The sequence below is a fragment of the Macrotis lagotis genome, chromosome 3 (assembly GCF_037893015.1).
Source record: "Macrotis lagotis isolate mMagLag1 chromosome 3, bilby.v1.9.chrom.fasta, whole genome shotgun sequence".
NCBI classification, from domain to species: Eukaryota; Metazoa; Chordata; class Mammalia; order Peramelemorphia; family Peramelidae; genus Macrotis; species Macrotis lagotis.
The window spans coordinates 183,212,799-183,230,904 of NC_133660.1; the positions used below are offsets into that span (position 1 = coordinate 183,212,799).

Sequence of the window (18,106 nt, forward strand, 5' to 3'; positions counted from 1 at the left end):
TAAAAAGAGCTAGGACATCAAATGTCAGTGTCCAGGCAGAGGTCATGTCGGTACTTTAAATGTCTTGCACTAAATTTATTCTACAGTGAGATGTTATACAAATGCCACATTTGGGGAAATCAAGTCAAAAGGTTCCAATCCCAGATGACACTGAGAAGCTGCCTGTTCAGTTGTATATCCCTGTCACCTGTAATCGTCAGTCCATTGGTCTTGACTCCGGGAACACATTGATCCAGTAACATTTCCTTTTTGCTGACCATCTTGGTATCACACACACAAAAAAAGAGGAAATTGATTAAAAGTCCAGTGATCTAAAATTGTAATTTTACATAATTAGAAATTCAAATGAATCCAACTCACTAAATTTCCAATTTTAGTCTTAATGGGGTTCCCAATTAATGAATACTCTACCTAAAGCTCTGAGGGACCTTCTTTGCTAAAACCAGGAATTCTAACTATGACTAGCCCTACATACTCATCGCTTACCACTTGTTCTAGGGCTCAGATATCCAGACCTACATCCCTTTGTCTGAAATTATATCTGGTCTATCTCTATATAAAGATGGTATATAATTTTCCTCTTGGCTAGAGACCCATGCTTCTAGACTGTTGTATTATACAACAAATAAACACCTTCTTTGGCTAAAAGTTTGCCTATCATCTCCTAAATTGCCAAGTGACAATCAGCTGAATGTTGTCACAGAAAACTCTCAAATTATATTTTTTGTGTTTGTCTTTCCCATATTACATAAGTTCTTTTGCCTCAAAGCAAATAAATCCCAGTTTACACACACACACACACACACACACACACACGCACACACACACACATACACACACACATATATATATAAAGAGAGAGAGAGCTAGAAACTTCTCTAAAGACAATTTCACATTAATCTTGTTTAACTTCTAGCGATATTCAAAATACAAATTATTACTTTCAGAATTCTTTAAAACTTTAGATGTTTTTAAATTTCCAGCATGCATTATTAGTTCCAAAATAACAAAACAGAAGTAAGAATACCATTTGAATTACTAGATTGTAAAACATAATCTTTCCATTATTATATTAAACATGAGCTCATAGATCTACCTCAGATGGGGTCACAATATTTTTAATTTTCCTTTACTACCCCTTCAAAGCAATCACATGTTAATTCCAGTCTTTAACATTGTAACAATCATCTAAATAATTGTAAATATCTCTCTTCAGTTAGAAAAGAATATCAATTAATTGGTAAACACATTTTACTCATCAATTAGTTAACTTACAGTAGGACCACACAATTATTCTGTGTAAGGGGTTAATAGACAGAGTACAGAGTACTTGGCCATGAGGAGTTCATCCTGAGAGTCATTGAGACCTGGGACAACAGGAATGTCCATACCAGAGTGCTCTGAACTCAGGAAGGAGCTCTGGCCCTTCTCTCTCTTTGTTCTCCTGCCTTTCATCCTTATCTTGTTGAATATTCTCAGGAAGGACCTTTTGTCCTTATCCCATGGCCTTTCATCCTCATCCTGTTCAAGTGTCTCTGGAAGGAGTTTTGGTCCTTATCTCTCTGCCTTTCATCCTTATCTTGTTGAAGATTCCACATATTCCAGGATACACACCTTTTGTGGCATGCCCATTACACTTTCACAGTGCCTGGATATGAGGAATGCTGATACAGGGGGGCTAGGCTTATATATACCCTTATTCAACTATGTGAGTCAGAGATGTAGCATTTACCTGCAATAAACTCCTTGTTTATCTCTCACTGGCTGACTTTCATTATTGAACATGTGGGTCATGTCCTGCGGCACCCGGAATTAGACTGGTGCCCAGCTGCCCAGAAAGAAAAGCAACAACTATGTGTTCAATCATCCTTCAGAGCCCCCCCCACATCATTTGTATGCAGTTACCATGAGAGATGTCCACATTCTTGACTTCTTTAAAATTAAAAATAGTTATTAATTTACATTAAGCATAAAGTTCTTATACTAACACCTCGTTCTTTAAGAACAAGAGCAAAATGAATATCCTCATCTTCACACTTTTGTCTTTCATGCTTGTTTACCCAGATCCTCCTAGAATCCAGTCTCATACATATGATACATTTAAAATCCAAATCTAATTCTTACTTATGTCATGGTTAATCTGATGGCAAAAGACTGAATGAATTCATTTAGTTTTCTATCAACTATGTGCAATTTTAACTTCCCAACACTGTAGTTTGATAAAGGCTTAAGAGTGCCTTGTGCAGAGAAACAAGCACTCACATTGCAATTATTATCATTATCAGTTTAAACTTAAAATGAATTAGAGAATTAATAAGCCCTTTCCATAAATATCCTTCACAAAATTCTTTCCTCTCCTATGTTTTCTTTTTCCCAAATGAAATCAGTAAATATCCCTGTTAAAATAATTATATGTTATTCAATATCATAGAATCCCAGCTTCTTCACAAACAATAACAATTTGAAATGAAGCCTCTAGACAAACTCTAAAGAAACAGAACCCAGAAAAGAACTGAGTAATACAACTTGGCTCAAGATATATTTGTGTTTTGTTTGTTTGTTTCAAGAACTATTTTGTCCATTCATTCTAGGATATCGCAGAAGTATTCCTTGGCTATTTTCAGAAATTTGCTGGGCTTAAATGCCTTGCCCAAGGTTACACAGCTAGGTAATTATTAAGTGTCTGAGACTGAATTTGAACTCAGATCTTCCTGACCCCAGGGCCAGTGCTCTATCCACTGTCTACCTAGCTGTCCCAGCTTAAGATATTTTGGGGGGATATAGGGACAAGATAAAAGAGGAGTGCATTATTATTTCCAAATTAACAAAAGAGCAGTAAGAATACCACTTGAATTACTAAATTGTAAAAAATAATCCTTCCATATTATGGAAGGGAAATGGGAAAGCCAGTAGGAGGTTCAGAGACAGTGCAGATCCAAGCTCAGCTAGCTTGTGATGCAACAGACCAATGGAAAGGGCACCAGCCCCAGGACAGAAGGCATGTTGTAGGCCCTGACATCCTGGTACAACAGAAAAAAACTGTTTTGGGTGACCCTAACAACAGGGAACAAGTCTATAGCACCCAAAACAACAATGAGGAAAGCCAGTGAAATGACCCATGGCCCCCAGCACAAAAATCTTGAGACCACATACCCATACCCCTAAAGTAGAGTTCAAATTTTAAAATGAAGAAAAGAAAACACAAGAGTTCTAGCCAAAGAAAGCTACTATGACAACAGGGAAGATCAAAACAGCATCTCAGAAAGAGAAAATAGTAGTGAAATGTCTCCATTTTGCAGCTACAAAGGAAATTATGAGTTGATCTCATGTTCAAAAAGTCCTCTTGAAAGAATTCAAAAAGGATTTTTATAAAACCAAACAAGAGAATTAGAAGAAAAATTGGGAAATTAATTGAGAGTCATACAGGATAATTATGAAATATTGGAAAAGGAGGAACAAAATTGACAGACAAAACAAAAAAAAATTTAAATACAATTGACCAAATGAAAAAAGTATTACAATAGTCAACTAAAGAAAATAGATCCTTAAAAATTAAAATTTGGAAATTGGAAACTAATAACTATATCATAAATTGAGAATCTATCAAACAAATTCAAAAGACTGAAAAAGTAGAAGAAAAAGCAAACTACTTCATAAGAAAAGCAACAGACTTGGAAAATATATGCAAAAGAGTAATTTAATAATAATTGGACTATCTACATTTCTCAAAATAGCCAAGGAATACTGCTCTGTTATCCTAGAATCAATGGATAAAAACATCTATGCCCCAAGTGGCATGGCGTCCAAATTCTTAGAAGGGAAGTTAAATGAGTTACAGGAAGAAATAGAAAGTACAACTATTATAGTAGGGAACCTCAACTTTCCATTCACAGAATTAAATAAATTTACTCCCCCAAAAAAGAAGATATGAATTAAAGAAGTGAACAGAATCTTAGAAAAATTAGATGTGATAAACTGTTGGAGGAAATTTAATGGAGGAAAAAAAAAGGAATCTAACATTTGCTGGATGGTTCATGGAAGCCTACACAAAAATTGATTAAATATCAGGACATTTTAGTAAGGCAGAAATATCAAGTTCATCTTTCTATGTTGATGATGCAATAAAATTGCATATTTAAAAGGATCATGGAAAGATAGTTTAAAAATTTATACCTTTAAGATTAAATAATCTAATTCTTAAGAATGAGTAGGTTAAGGGGCAGTTAGGTGGCACAATGAATGGAGCACTGGTCCTGGAATCAGGAGGACCTGAATTCAAATCCAACCTCAGACACTTAATAATTTCCTAGCTGTGTGACCTCAGGCAAGTCACTTTAACCCCATTGCCTTAAACCAAAGAAATTAAAATTAAAAAAAAAATTTAAAATGAATGGGTCAAACAAGAAATCATAGACATAATAAATAATTTCATCCAAGACAATGACAATAAAGCAATAACATACTAAAACTTATGAAATGCAGTCAAAGCAGTCCTTGGGGGAAATTTTATATCTCTAAATGCAAGCATTAATAATTTAGAGAAATAAGTGATCAATTATTTGGGCATATAGCTAGAAGGGCTAGAAAAAGAGCAAATTTAAAAATATCCAATTAAATGAAAAATAGTGATCCTAAAAATCAAATGAAAATTTATAAAATTAAGAGTAAGAAAAGTAATTATTAAATAAAAATAAAAATTGGTTTTATGAAAAAAACAACAAAACAGATAATTTTTTTGTTAATTTCATTAAAATAATGAAAGGAGATAACCAAAAATGAAATCAATAAATGAAGAGGAACCAAAGAAGAGCAAATTAAAGCAATAATTTGGAACTATATGCCAATAAATCTGGCAAACTAAGTAAATAGAATAATAAAATTGTCCAGATTAGCAGAAAAGGATATAACAAATTTAAATAACCCCATTTTAAATAAAGAAATTGAACAAATCATCAATGAATTCCTTAAGAAAAATAATCTTCAGATTTTTTTATCATCAAAAATCTTCAGATGTATTCACAAGTGAGTTCTACCAAATATTTAAAGAACTATTAATTGCAATCCTATAAAACAATTGGGGAAAAAAGCAGAGTTCTATCAAATTTATTTTATGACATAAATATGGTGCCATTGCCTAAATGAGGGAGAGACAAAAATAGAGAAAATAACATTATGAGAAAATTTCCCTAGTGAATATTGATGCAAAATTTAAATAAAATATTATCAAAAAGATTTTATAGCAAGTTATCACCAGGTGGGATTTATACCAGCTATAGAGCTGGTTAATATTAGCAAAAAAAATTTGATCCCATCAATAATGAAATTAATAGAAACCATATGATTATCTCAATAAATGCTGTAAAGGCTTTTGACAAAATACAACGCCCATTCAAATTAAAAAAAAATAAACACTAGGAAACCCTATACCAAAATAAGGTCAAAATGGATGTAGGATTGAGACACAAAGTGTTACACTATAAATAAATTAATTGACCAAGAAATACTCTATCAGCTCTAACTAAAGGTGGAAAATTATGACTAAGCAAGAAAGAGAATACATTATAAATTGAAAAATGAATGAATTTGAATAAATTAAATTAAAAAGCTTTTGCACTAATAAAGTCAATGCTGCCAAAATTCAAAGAAAAATAGAAAGCAGAGAAATAGTATTCACAGGTAGGGGTTCTGATAATGTTTCATTTCTAAAATATATAGAGAATTGTATCAAATTTGTAAGGTTACAAGTCATTCCCCAAATAGTAAATAGTCAAATGATATAAACAGACAGTTTTCAAATGAAAATGTTAAAAATATATATAATCATATGAAAAAATGCTTCAAATTGTTATGGATTAGAGAAATTTGAATTAAAACAACTATGAGGTATCACGGTACACCCATTAGCAATACAACTGTGCTTACTCTGATCCAACAATACTACTAGGTCTCTATCTCAAAGCGATGACAAAAATTGGCAAAAACTCCCCACATGTACAACAATGTCTATAACAGTTTTTTTGTAGTGGCTAAGAATTAGAAATTGAGGGTATGGCAATCAATTGGAGGATGACAAAACAAATTGTGGCATGTGAATATAATGGAATATATTGCTCTACAAGAAACCATGAGCAGGTAGATTTCAGAAAAACCTGGAAAGAAATGATGCTGAGGGAAGTGAGCAGTACCAGGAGAACACTATACACTTAATAGCAACATTGTGTGATAATCTATTATGATGTACTTAGCTCTTCTTATCAGTACAGAGATGAATGTCAATTCTAAAAATCTTTGATGAATAATACCATCTGCAACTAGTGAAAGAACTTTTGAATCTTTTTTTTTTTTAGTTTTTGCAAGGCAAATGGGGTTAAATGGCTTTCCTAAGACCACACAGCTAAGTAATTATTAAGTGTCTGAGGTCAGATTTGAACTCAGGTACTCCTTGACTCCAGGGCCGGTGCTCTATCCACTGCACCACCTAGCTGCCCCTAGAACTTCTGAATCTTAATGCAGATCAAAGCATTCTATTTTTGTCTCTTTCAGTTTGTTTTTACTTTTCCATTTTCATGACTTCCTCTCCCTGCCTTTTTTTTCTGATTTCACTTTCAAAGTATTGCTACTATGGAAATATGTATAGCATGATTGTACATGTATAACCTTTATTAAAATACTTGCTATTCTAGGGTGGGAGGTGGGAAGGGTGAGAGAGTTTACAAAAATGAATGTTGAAAATTAACTCTACATATAATTGAATAACCAAACAAATAAATAAACCAAAAGACAAGTAAATGATAAAAGTAGCTTCTAAGGATAAAATTATATCTGGGATATGGCATTTCTTTTTCTTCCACCACCAAAGACATCCTAAAAAGTCAAAAAGCCCATATTTATAGGCCACTGAACAATCCATAACTCCTTCTTCTCACTTTTTTTGTTTACCATCTCTCCTTCTTAACCTTTGAAGGTGCCAGGGTTGAACCAATACCCTACACCAAAATATGTTTAGCAAGACTGTTTCCTAGGTAACTACTATTGTACCATTTCCCTTAAGGTAGCTTTGTAACAGACCAAGAAGATTTGTGTTATTACTGCAGACATAATATTATCAGAGGAAAAGTGAGCAAATATAGATCAGGCAAAAGTAGATTAGGAAAGTTTTACTATTTACATAAGTAATATGTAATAAATAATAAGTAATATGCTGTGTAAAAGTTCCATTTAAACACTTGTTAGAACTCATTTCAGATTCTTCATATGTGCCTTTTGTTCATATCCTCCCCTAAATCTCATCAACCCATGCTTCATTAATCACCCCCACATTAATGTGAGAGGAACTTCTAGCATCTGTTAATTCATGACCTTGTTTTGAACCAAATACAAGAATATGATTAACTAAATTTATTTTAAAAATATGAATATGAATCTCTTCAAAGAATTATCATGTAATGCCACTTGAACTTGAAAGTATAAACTTTAATAGACAAGAAGCATCCATATATTTCTTAATTTTTGACTATTTTTAGTGTTTAGATGGAAATGAATTTTTAGACATTTTCTTGAAGATTCTGCAGTAACAAACAATTATACAAATGCCACCTTAAAAAAAGGCTACAAATGAAGCCATCAAGAAACCTTATTGAGACTGGTATGAAGGGATGCAATAGGGAGCAGTATAAAAATTATAATAAAACAGACAATCTGGCTCAGTCTTTCGTCCTCAACTCCTGCCCTCATACTAGGAGACTTCTCTATACCTCAAACAATTCTTCAAACACTCTAACATTGAAATCCCTCACTCTGTTCATAGTAGTGAATTAGTCTTCCACTCTACCTATTGCTCAAAAAGTATCTGGTTCCATTGTTCTAGGGATTTATAGAGAAATTTCAAAATTGGCAAGATAAAATCCACCTTCACATTCATTTACCTCTTATTCAATGTCAATTGCCATTCTTTACTTTTCCTATGAAGTGAGTTAAAAAATATTGACAAGATAAGAGGCAAACTTGGTGGTCCCTTTAGTTCCTGGACTTTCTGCTTTATAGGAAGATTCTCTATTAGCCTTTTTCATAGACATTGACTAGTAACAAAATCAAGATTTTTACTCTTGTATTTACTTACATGAGTATTTGGAAAGAAGCCACAGGACATAGTACTTTTTATGCACCTAAAATGCAAAATAGTGTGGTTAGGGATGGGAAAACATCAAGGGAATAAAATCAGAGACAGATGCTCTTCGATTCAGATCTCTGGCAACAGAGTCCTTTCAAGAATGCTTCCTATTCATTCTCAAATTAAATTTACCCTATGATACTAAGAGTTAGAATTTTCAGAAATGGCAATCTTTACTGCAGAAGAAAAATCATGAGCAATGCTCTTCATGAAGATTGCCACCTGCAACTTCCACCATTATATCAGACTACAGAAAGTAAGATGCAGGGTAATTTAAGAGTTCTGGAATACTTTTTTGTATCTTGTTATGTTTTGAAGCAAAAGTAACTTCAGTCAAATTAGCTTGAAATCTCTTTAAGTATTTGTACAATGCAACTTTCCAGAAAGAGTTGATGAAGAAATTTGGGGAAATAGAATATAATCAATAGACAGATAACAATGATGTTAAGTATGTAAAAATAAGACTATCTTGAATATAGAATAAAATATTAATAATAAGATATCTTGCATAAGAATATGATTAAGATAATACTTGAAGGAAAAGTGACCTACAAATGACTATTTCCAAGAAATATTACATCCTAAATAAAAATCCAAAAAGCTAATATATTTTAAATTAAAATTACCTCAAACACTTTTTCATCCTGTGGAAAACAAAAGCACAAAACTCATATATTTATGTATGTTTCTGTATATGTATCTGTATTGTATATATGTATGTATGTATGTATGTGTATAAATATATAGTCTGTGAATAAACATTTTTATAAAAGAACAAATTAAACATCCTCATGTATTGAAGATTGTAGATTTTAACATGACTATTTTACTGTTATTCCTTATATATTATATCTTATATATAATACACACACACACACACATGAATGAAAACTCTGAAATTTTTTTCAAGTATGAAATTGTTCAACTAATTGTGTAGCAGTTACAAAAGGATGTTGATTGTTGTTCATCCTTCATTCTCAAAAACACCATTATATCAAGAAAGTGATGTCTTGACATACAAGAGGCTTGGATTTAAGTGGAGTATAACTATCCAGTCTTCAGTCTCAATCTTGTCCTCAGGCTCATCTGAGACTAATGACAAAACATGTCAAGGTGACTGGTGATGGCCCAGCTAAGGGGATGAATATTTTAACAGATATATAAATTTGTAAAAAGTATATTTTAATAAATTAAAATTTGTTTTAGGAATTGCAAGAAAGATACAAAAAGAGAGAAAAAGAAAGAGAAAGACCCCACCCCCAAAGTAGACAACTTTGGAAGTAATTAATGATGATTTGTTTCCTGTAATGTATTCTTACCAGAAAATTTATAAGACTTTTATCATTATTAAAAAAATAGACATAGACACTTTTACCTAGGGAACAATATCAAAATTAATTGAATGGGGAAATCCAAGTTTGGGGCTACAATGGAATCATAACTTAATTAAAATAATATTCTCATGGTGTCCTTCAAGTGACAGTCTAAAGAAATATCAGAAGTGAGGTGTTGGAAATTAATTAAACAGCAAATTAAATTGCCCACATATGCCAATCAGCTGCAGGTTAAATTAAATAAAATCACAAATCACTGATTTTGCTTATTATAGGTAAAACAGCAGTCTGATATTCTCATTATTTTTGAAAGGTTTTTCATTTTTGTTTGTTTTGTTCCTTATATTCTATTTTTCCACAATTTCTTTATCAAATCATGTGGAAAGTGCATCCCACAAAACTGAAATTGATTTTCTGATATTTTGAATTATACATACTTTTGCTCCACAACATGGCACAAGACCAAAAGCTTGGCAATACTTTTAAATCATGCATCATTCCACTTTCTGACATAGAACCAATCATTGAAGTTATCAAAGTTGTCCTTTTTTTTTTTAAATAAAACTTTCTCTTGGGGAAAGCTTCACCAAAGCAGAATGGATTTTCTCATGAGGTGCTAACTTATTCTTCTAGTACTCTTCTCAGGTGCTATACAGAGAAGATGTAAGTTTAGGTTTGGGCTAGACTAGAGCAACTCTGAGATTTTTTGACTTAATTTCAGCCCTACAAAATTATCCCCTAACACTTACATGCCTTTCAAAATATAAGCAACAGAAACTATGCCCAAAGATGCTTAAAATGTAGGTGGTCATATTTATATTCAAATAATAGATGGGATTTGTTGGATGAAAGGAAATTAAGATAATATCTGTGTTTTTTTCTATTTCCTTGAATATATAATTTATATTAAATCACTTCTTATTGGAGTAAATTTTGACCTGTCTATTCTGGAAAATAATTTCAGATTTTTAACATATAATCCTTTCAGGGCTCCAGTTCTGATAACAAAAAACACAGTTCCATATGTGTTTGAATCCTATATGGCTCCATTTCATGCTTCCTTCCATTTGGATTACTCTTTCCATTTATCCTTGATGAGATAGATCCTGCTAATCTCTGTAATCTAGTTTAAATCTCACTTCCTCCATAACTATTCCCCTTATACTTTCTAGTCACAGTGATGATTCAGTCATATACTAGTTTGTAACACTGTTTTTGGAACTTTCTCATACATCTTAGAATGTTATTTAATGCTTTTTTAAAGATCGTATATATTATCTTCATGTATTTTATAAATTGATTGAGGATAGGTTTCTTGTCTTTCTTTTGTATCCCTTATTATTTAAGATTCAATAATATTGTTGTATAAATGCAAATAATCAATTCAAAGTTATTTGTAGGTAGTAGAACACCAGCAATTTATAGGATTGGAACAGATCGAGGAAAACAGCAATGAATAGAGATCTAAGTTGTGAGTTAGGAAAATCTGACTTCAAATCCAGTCTTAAAAACTTAGTAATTGTATGACCCTGGGCAAGTCACTTAATTCTGTTTGCTTCAGTTTTCTCATATGTCAAATAACTGGAGAAGGAAATGACAAATCATTCCTATATCTTTGCCAAGAAAGACTCTATGGAATCAGAAACAGTCTAAAATGACTGAACAACAATGATACAAGTCTAAAGAAGAACTTTGTTCTTGAATTGAACTTTAAAGAAAACTAAGGATTTTGCTAGTCAACATGATAAATGAGAAAATTTCAAATGTAACTCTCCTCTGGAGCTACTTCTGCAGCTCCAAGTCTTATTAGTAGACTGTCTAGGTCCTTAGAAAGAAGACTGACTATTATTCTCAATTTTACTGAAATGCATGATCACACATCCTTGGGCTCATGATGATTTTTGTACAATTATCCAACAAATTTGTAGATGACTAAGCCAGAACTCCTAACTAGTTCATTTTAAAGCTTAATCAAATGATAAGCATGTATTAAGTACAGAGTAAATGGAAGATGACTTTGAGAAAAGGGTACTAGCACAATAGTTTCTTATAAAATTAATAATGTTTAATAATAGCAAGAGATCTAATTCTAGTTCAATTTTTTCTAAACTCAAAGCAATTGTACTGATAACAACTTAAGGAAGTGTCCTTGTCATTGTCAAACCTGAATGAATGAATTCAGTCAGATATCCATTCAGCCTTAGAAGGTTAAAGAAATAGAGGATGTTAGATAATGGAAACTATCCTATTGGGGTTGATTCGGGTTTATAGTGAAGGCAAAGAAGGAAACATGCTTCTTTGTCCTTTGACTGGACTATAATGATAAACTTATAATCTTTTTTTATTATATATCCAACCTCCAGGCCATCTGTCTTGCCAAATTTTTATTTCTGAAACAAAAGACTGACCTTATCATTCTCCATCTTAAGAAGATCTAGTAGTTCCCTTTTGCTCTCTGAATTCCTCCATGTAATATTTAAAACTTTTCACAACTGGGCTATACCTTCTTTTCTAGGCTTTGAAGGTTCTTTTACAATCTTCATTTTAGTTAAATTTTAGCAAATATTGCAATATAGAAATGCTTAAAAATGGAATGAAAGACTTTTTTTTTTAAATTTTACTTCCATCAAATTTATCATAGATGGAGAAAGACCTAGTCCATTAGAGGAAGAGCTGGGGATCTGAGAAGTGGTGCACACAATCTACATGGTGGACAAAGGTATAGGTTGAATTAGAACATAGGGGGTTAGGGAATCAAGCTCACAATCACATGTGAGGGGGGGTGAGATAAACCAGACTAGTGTAACCTGGTGCTAGTTATGTATATTAGGGAGTCAAGGGGACCACATGAAGAGATCAGTTGTCTTGGATGATGTCCAGGAGTTTAAGAGAAGTTCCACCATCCAGGAAGCCATATGCATCAGCTTTACATACCAGATCGATATAGCTCAACCTGACACAGATCCTCCATAAATGATCCTGTTACATTGTGATGTACCTTCTGAGACATGGTTCTTAAGTCAGTTCTAAAGCTTCTTAGGTACATCCTAGAACTGACGGATAGCTGTCTTGCTTCTGTCAATAGCGCAGATTGGTTCATAGGTGAGAACAACTTTATTCCAATCCTTCACATTGTCAAAAACAACCTTTTCGGTGATTCCCAGTTTACTCTCAGCCAAATTCTCACCAATACAGGAAAACATTTGTTGGTCTTCTGACAACAACTTTCTGCCCAGTAAATTCATCTGACTCCCCGAACACATGTCTCCCTTCAGAGTATCACAGGATTACCCAGTTGGTCTCACATTTCTTAATCATGGCAAGATTGATCTCCCCAATAAATGCACTGTTGGGTACTTTGTAGCGGTTCTGAGCAGCTATACCTAATTTTTCATCTAATTTCTGATGAACAAAATCAAGAAAAATAGAAGGAGCTGCACACATCATGTTCATTGTTGGTGGTCACACTGGCCCTGTTGCTTGTAGAGATGAGTTACCCCAGAAATTTCTTGTCCCCATTCACCTTCCAATAGCTCCTCACAAAATACCTCCATCCTAATTTGGTTCAGTCATAGAGGGTAGTGATTCCAGAGGAGATGGAAGGTCGGCAGTAGAAAACATACAAAGGACATTTTACTAGTCATATTCAGAAATAAAACTTTTTTATCTGGATTTGAAAGATTTATTGATGTAATATACACATAATATTATACATAATATTCCTATTTGACATCAATATTGATACATTCGGTTCATAATGATTTCTGTTACATAAAATTAACATGATAGCTTGTTTTTTAAACTCTGTAATATGTTTAACAGGCAGTAGTATATGGTACATTATTCAATAAAATCTCTTTGAAAACACACAAACTTTGTCATTTTTCTATTACCAGTATAATATTCACTTAGGTTAGAGAGCATGACTTTTTTCTATTTTTTAAATTTTATTTTTACCAATTACATGTAAAGATAATTTTCAACATTTTTTATAAGATTTTGAGTTTCACATTTTTCTCCCTCCAAACCTTACCTTTTCCTCCCCAAGACCACAAGTGTTTTCATATAATTATACATGAACATTCATGTTATGCATATTTAAAGGGCTTGCCAACATGGGTTAATAGACACAGCTTCCTAGGCACCTAAAAAGTTCCGCTCACATGTAATTTGACCCTTCCCTTTAATTTTGTAGTTTTCTAAAGCTTCATTAAGTCCCTTACTATATCCTGGATTGATATTCAGATGCATATACACGTACATATATAGATGTGTGCTGAAAAGGGGGATCCCTTTATACACATGTGTATATATATATATATATATATATATATATATACATATATAATTTGCTGGAAATCCTTTCTCTCAGGGCAATGTAAACTCCTTTTTATTAATTGCTCATGACATGAGTACTTCATGTTATCCTAATATCAAACCTGAACTAAGAGAGTATTGGCATTAGAGCTTCCTCCAAAATCTTAATTTTTTTTTCAGTGAATACATGAATTTAGATAGAGATTGGATTAGAATACCTCTCAGTTATATTTCAATTCTAAATTTATATGATTCTATGATGATTCTGTTAATGTAGCCTAAGACTTCATTAGTTTATGATGTCCTCTGGGAAAGTTAGTTTTGAGAGATGGAGTCTGATAAAAAGAGGTTAAAGGAAAAGTTCAAGGAAGTTTGTCTTCAATAAAACACAATGTTTAGGCGCTAAGTAGAACAATGATGAATAAGAACTGAACTAAACTTACTGTTTACAATCTAGTTTGTGAAATAAAACAGTTAGGTAAAAATATAATGATAAAGAAAATTAAAATATAATAACGATATAGGAGATTTATAACCCACAATTAAAAAGATATTATAAAACATCCAGGGACATCCAGCCAAGACAGCAGAGAGAAGACAGTCACTGTGCTAAGATCTCCTGATCTTCCCTCATATATAATATGAAACAAGCATCTTAACAGAAATTCGATCCACAAAACCCAGAAAAAGAAGTTAGGAGAACATTCCCCTCTCTTCAGGGATCGTGGGTGAGCCAGGGGCAGAGATCAGAAAGGAGAGAGCCTGCCAGGAGAAGTGAGAGCTGGACTAGCTTGGGATCAGTCACTGAGGCATTGACTGTGTGAGTGAGCTGTGGTCTAGGAGGCAACTGGGACACAGAAGCATTGCCTGTGGGACTGAAAGTCTTGGGCACTCTGGCAGGGCTGGAGGGCCAGTTACAAAACTGAGAGTTACAGACATGGATCTGCTGAGCTCCTCTGTTCAGGAGGACCTCAGACTCCAAACTTTCACTTCAACAGAGTCCTCTTCCCAGAACAAATGCAGTGACAGTTCCCCACTACCACCACCAAGAACCAGGTTCAGACATGGGCAGCAGAACTCCCTCAGCTGAATAGGGAGAATAATTACCTTGCCCCAGGGCACAGCACACATTGTTCAAGGATAAAAGTATTCAGGAGGTCAACACCACCCACCCCCTATAGGCCAAGGGAAAGGATCTCAAATCAAGGTGACAGACATTCCAGAGAAAGTAATCAACACCTCTTACTGGCTGGCCCACTTGGAGATACTAAGGCAATTGAGCAAGCCTCTAGTGCCCTCTACTGTCCAGTTCACTTGGAGTTAGTAAACTCAATAATTAAGACCTCTAGGGATCTCAGAATGAAACTTCTATGAACCCCCTGCTCCCCCAACACAAAACCTCAGGAAAATGAAGAAAGGTCATAGAAAGAGGGCCCATAGAAAAATTCCTTGAAGGAAAAGACCCTAACTCAGAGAGATCTAGGACATGAAAGGAGAATGTGATTTGGTCTCCAGCCCAGAAAAATGTACTTGAAAAAATCAGAAAGGAATTTAAAAATCACTTTGAAAATTTGGGAGAGAAAATTAACGCCTTGCAATGAGAAAAGAAATCCTTGGAAAATACAATTGGACAAATGCCAAAAGAAGATAATTCTCTTAAAAACGCAGCTGGCCAAATGGAAAGCTCCTTCAAAAATAGAATTGACCAATTGGAAAAGGAGTTGCAAAGGGTAAATGAAGAAAACTCTGCTCTAAAAAAAATGGAGTCTGTGGAAATTAATGACTTCTTGAGACAATAAGAATCTGTTAAACAAACCAAAAAAAATTGAAAAATTAAAGAAAATGTAAAATTCCTCATTGGCTAAACCACTGACATCAAGAATGGAATGAGGAGAGAGAACCTAAGAATCATTGGGCTTCCTGAAAACATTGAAGAGGAAAAAACATCTGGATTTAAGATTACAGGATTCAGTGATGGAAAATTGCCCTGAAATCATGGAGCCAGAGGGCAAAATAGTTAAAGAAAGAATACATCCACCACCTCTAAAAAGAGATCTCCAAATGAAAACACCAAGGAATATTGGGTCAAATTCCAGAACTATCAGATAAAAGAAAAAAAATCTACAAGCATCCATAAAGAAACAATTAAATACCAAGAAGACATAGTACAGATTACACAGGACCTTGCTGCATCAATCTTAAGGGATCAAAGGGCTTGGAATGAGATATTCCAAAAAGCAAGGGACCATGGAATGCAGTCATGAAGTGGAAAAGAAGGTGGCTTAGCCTTACCAGATCTAAAATTATATTATAAAGCATCATTCATCAAAACTGTCTGGTATTGGCTAAGAAATAGAGTGGTGCATCAGTTGAATAGACTTTGTACAATAATAGGAAATGATTATAATAATCTGGTTTTTTATAAACCCAAAGAATCCAGCTATTGCAATAAAAGCTCTCTCTTCATTAAAAACTGTTGGGAAAATTGGAAGTTAGTGTGGCAGGAACTTGGATCAGACCAACAACTCACACTCTATACCAAGATAAGATGAAAATGGATACAGGATTTGGACATAAAAACAATATTATAAATATACCAAGAGATCAAGGAATAGTTTACCTATCAGATGTATGGAAAGGGAAGCAGTTTATGACCAAAGAAGAGATGGAGAACATCATTAAAAATCAGCTACATAATTTTGATTACATGAAATTAAAAAGCTTTGCACAAAACCCTTGTAACCAAGATAAAAAAAAATATTGTAGATTAGGATGCAATTTTTACAATTAGTACTTGTGACAAAGGACTCATTCCTTTTTTTTTTTTTTTTAGATTTTTGCTAGGCAAACAGGATTAAGTGGCTTGCCCAAGGCCACACAGCTAGGTAATTATTAAATGTCTGAAGCTGGATTTAAATTCAGGTACTCCAGACTCCAGGATTGGTGCTCTCTCCACTGTGCAACCTAGCCACTTCTTCATTTCTAAAATATATGGAGAACTGAGTGAAATGTTTTAAAAAACAAGCCATTCCCCAACTGACAAATGGTCAAAGGATATGCAAAGGCAATTTACAGAGGAGGAAATCAGAGAGATCCATAGTCATATGGAAAATTGCTCTAAATCACTACTTATTAGAGAAATGCAAATTAAAGCATCTCTGAGGTACCACCTTATACCTCTCAAACTGGCCTATATGACCAGAAACCACAATGTTTAATGTTGGAAGGGATGTGGGATATCTGGGATACTGTGAGCTCATCTAATCTTTCTGGAGAGCAATTTGGAATTATACCCAAAGGGCAACAAAAAATTGTATACCCTTTGATCCAGCAACCACTACTGGGTCTATACCCTGAAGAGATTATGAAAAAGGGGTAAAAGCATCACTTGTACAAAAATACTCATAGCAGCCTTGTTTGTGGAGGCAAAGAATTGGAAGCTCAGTGAATGTCCATCAACTAGTGAATGACTTACCAACTGTTCTATATGTATGTGATGGAACACTGTTGTTCTATTAGAAACCAGGAGGGATGGGAATTCAGGGAAGCCTGGAAGAATTTGCATGAAGTGGTACTGAGTGAGATGAGCACAATCAGAAAACTTTGTACATCCTAACAGCAACATGGGGGTGATGATCACTCTTAATGGACTTGCTTATTCCATCAGTGCAACAATCAGGCACAATTTTGTGATATATGTGATGGATCATACCATCTGTGTTCAGGGAAAGAACTGTGGAGTTTGAATAAAGACTAGAGACTATTACCTTCAATTAAAAAAAGAGAACCATTACCCTCTTATGCAATTTTGCTATCTCTTATACTTTATTTTTTTTCCTTAAGGCTATGATTTCTCTCTCATCACATTCAACTTAGATCAATGCATACCATGGAAAAAACATAAAGAATAACCAATTTCCTTCTGTGGGGATTAGGGTGAGGGAAGAGAGAGAGGAAAATTGTGAAACTGAAATCAAATAAGTTAATTTTATAAAAACATTAAAAAAAAAAAAAGAAATCCAGTAAAAGGATTTGTTTCTGGTTGATGGAAATCCAAATAGACTTCTTCAAGGAAGAAGTCATTAGACTGGATTTTGAAAAATGAGAAGAATTTAAAACCAAGAGATGGAGTTAGGGCAATTTGAGAAATTGCTGTGTATTCATTTACATAAAATAGATATATCCGCACCTGTTTCATCAGACCAATTTTGGTCTACACAATTATATCCTTATTTTCCACTCATTCAAGGAAACTCATTTTACAGAGTCAGAAGACACCTTTCAG

The 18,106-nt window shown here is 33.6% G+C and overlaps 1 pseudogene; it reads right to left on the reverse strand.

The window, feature by feature from the left end:
* Positions 1-12,452: 12,452 nt before the first annotated feature.
* LOC141519266 (triosephosphate isomerase pseudogene) overlaps positions 12,453-18,106 on the reverse strand; it is a 35,559-nt pseudogene continuing 29,905 nt past the window's right edge.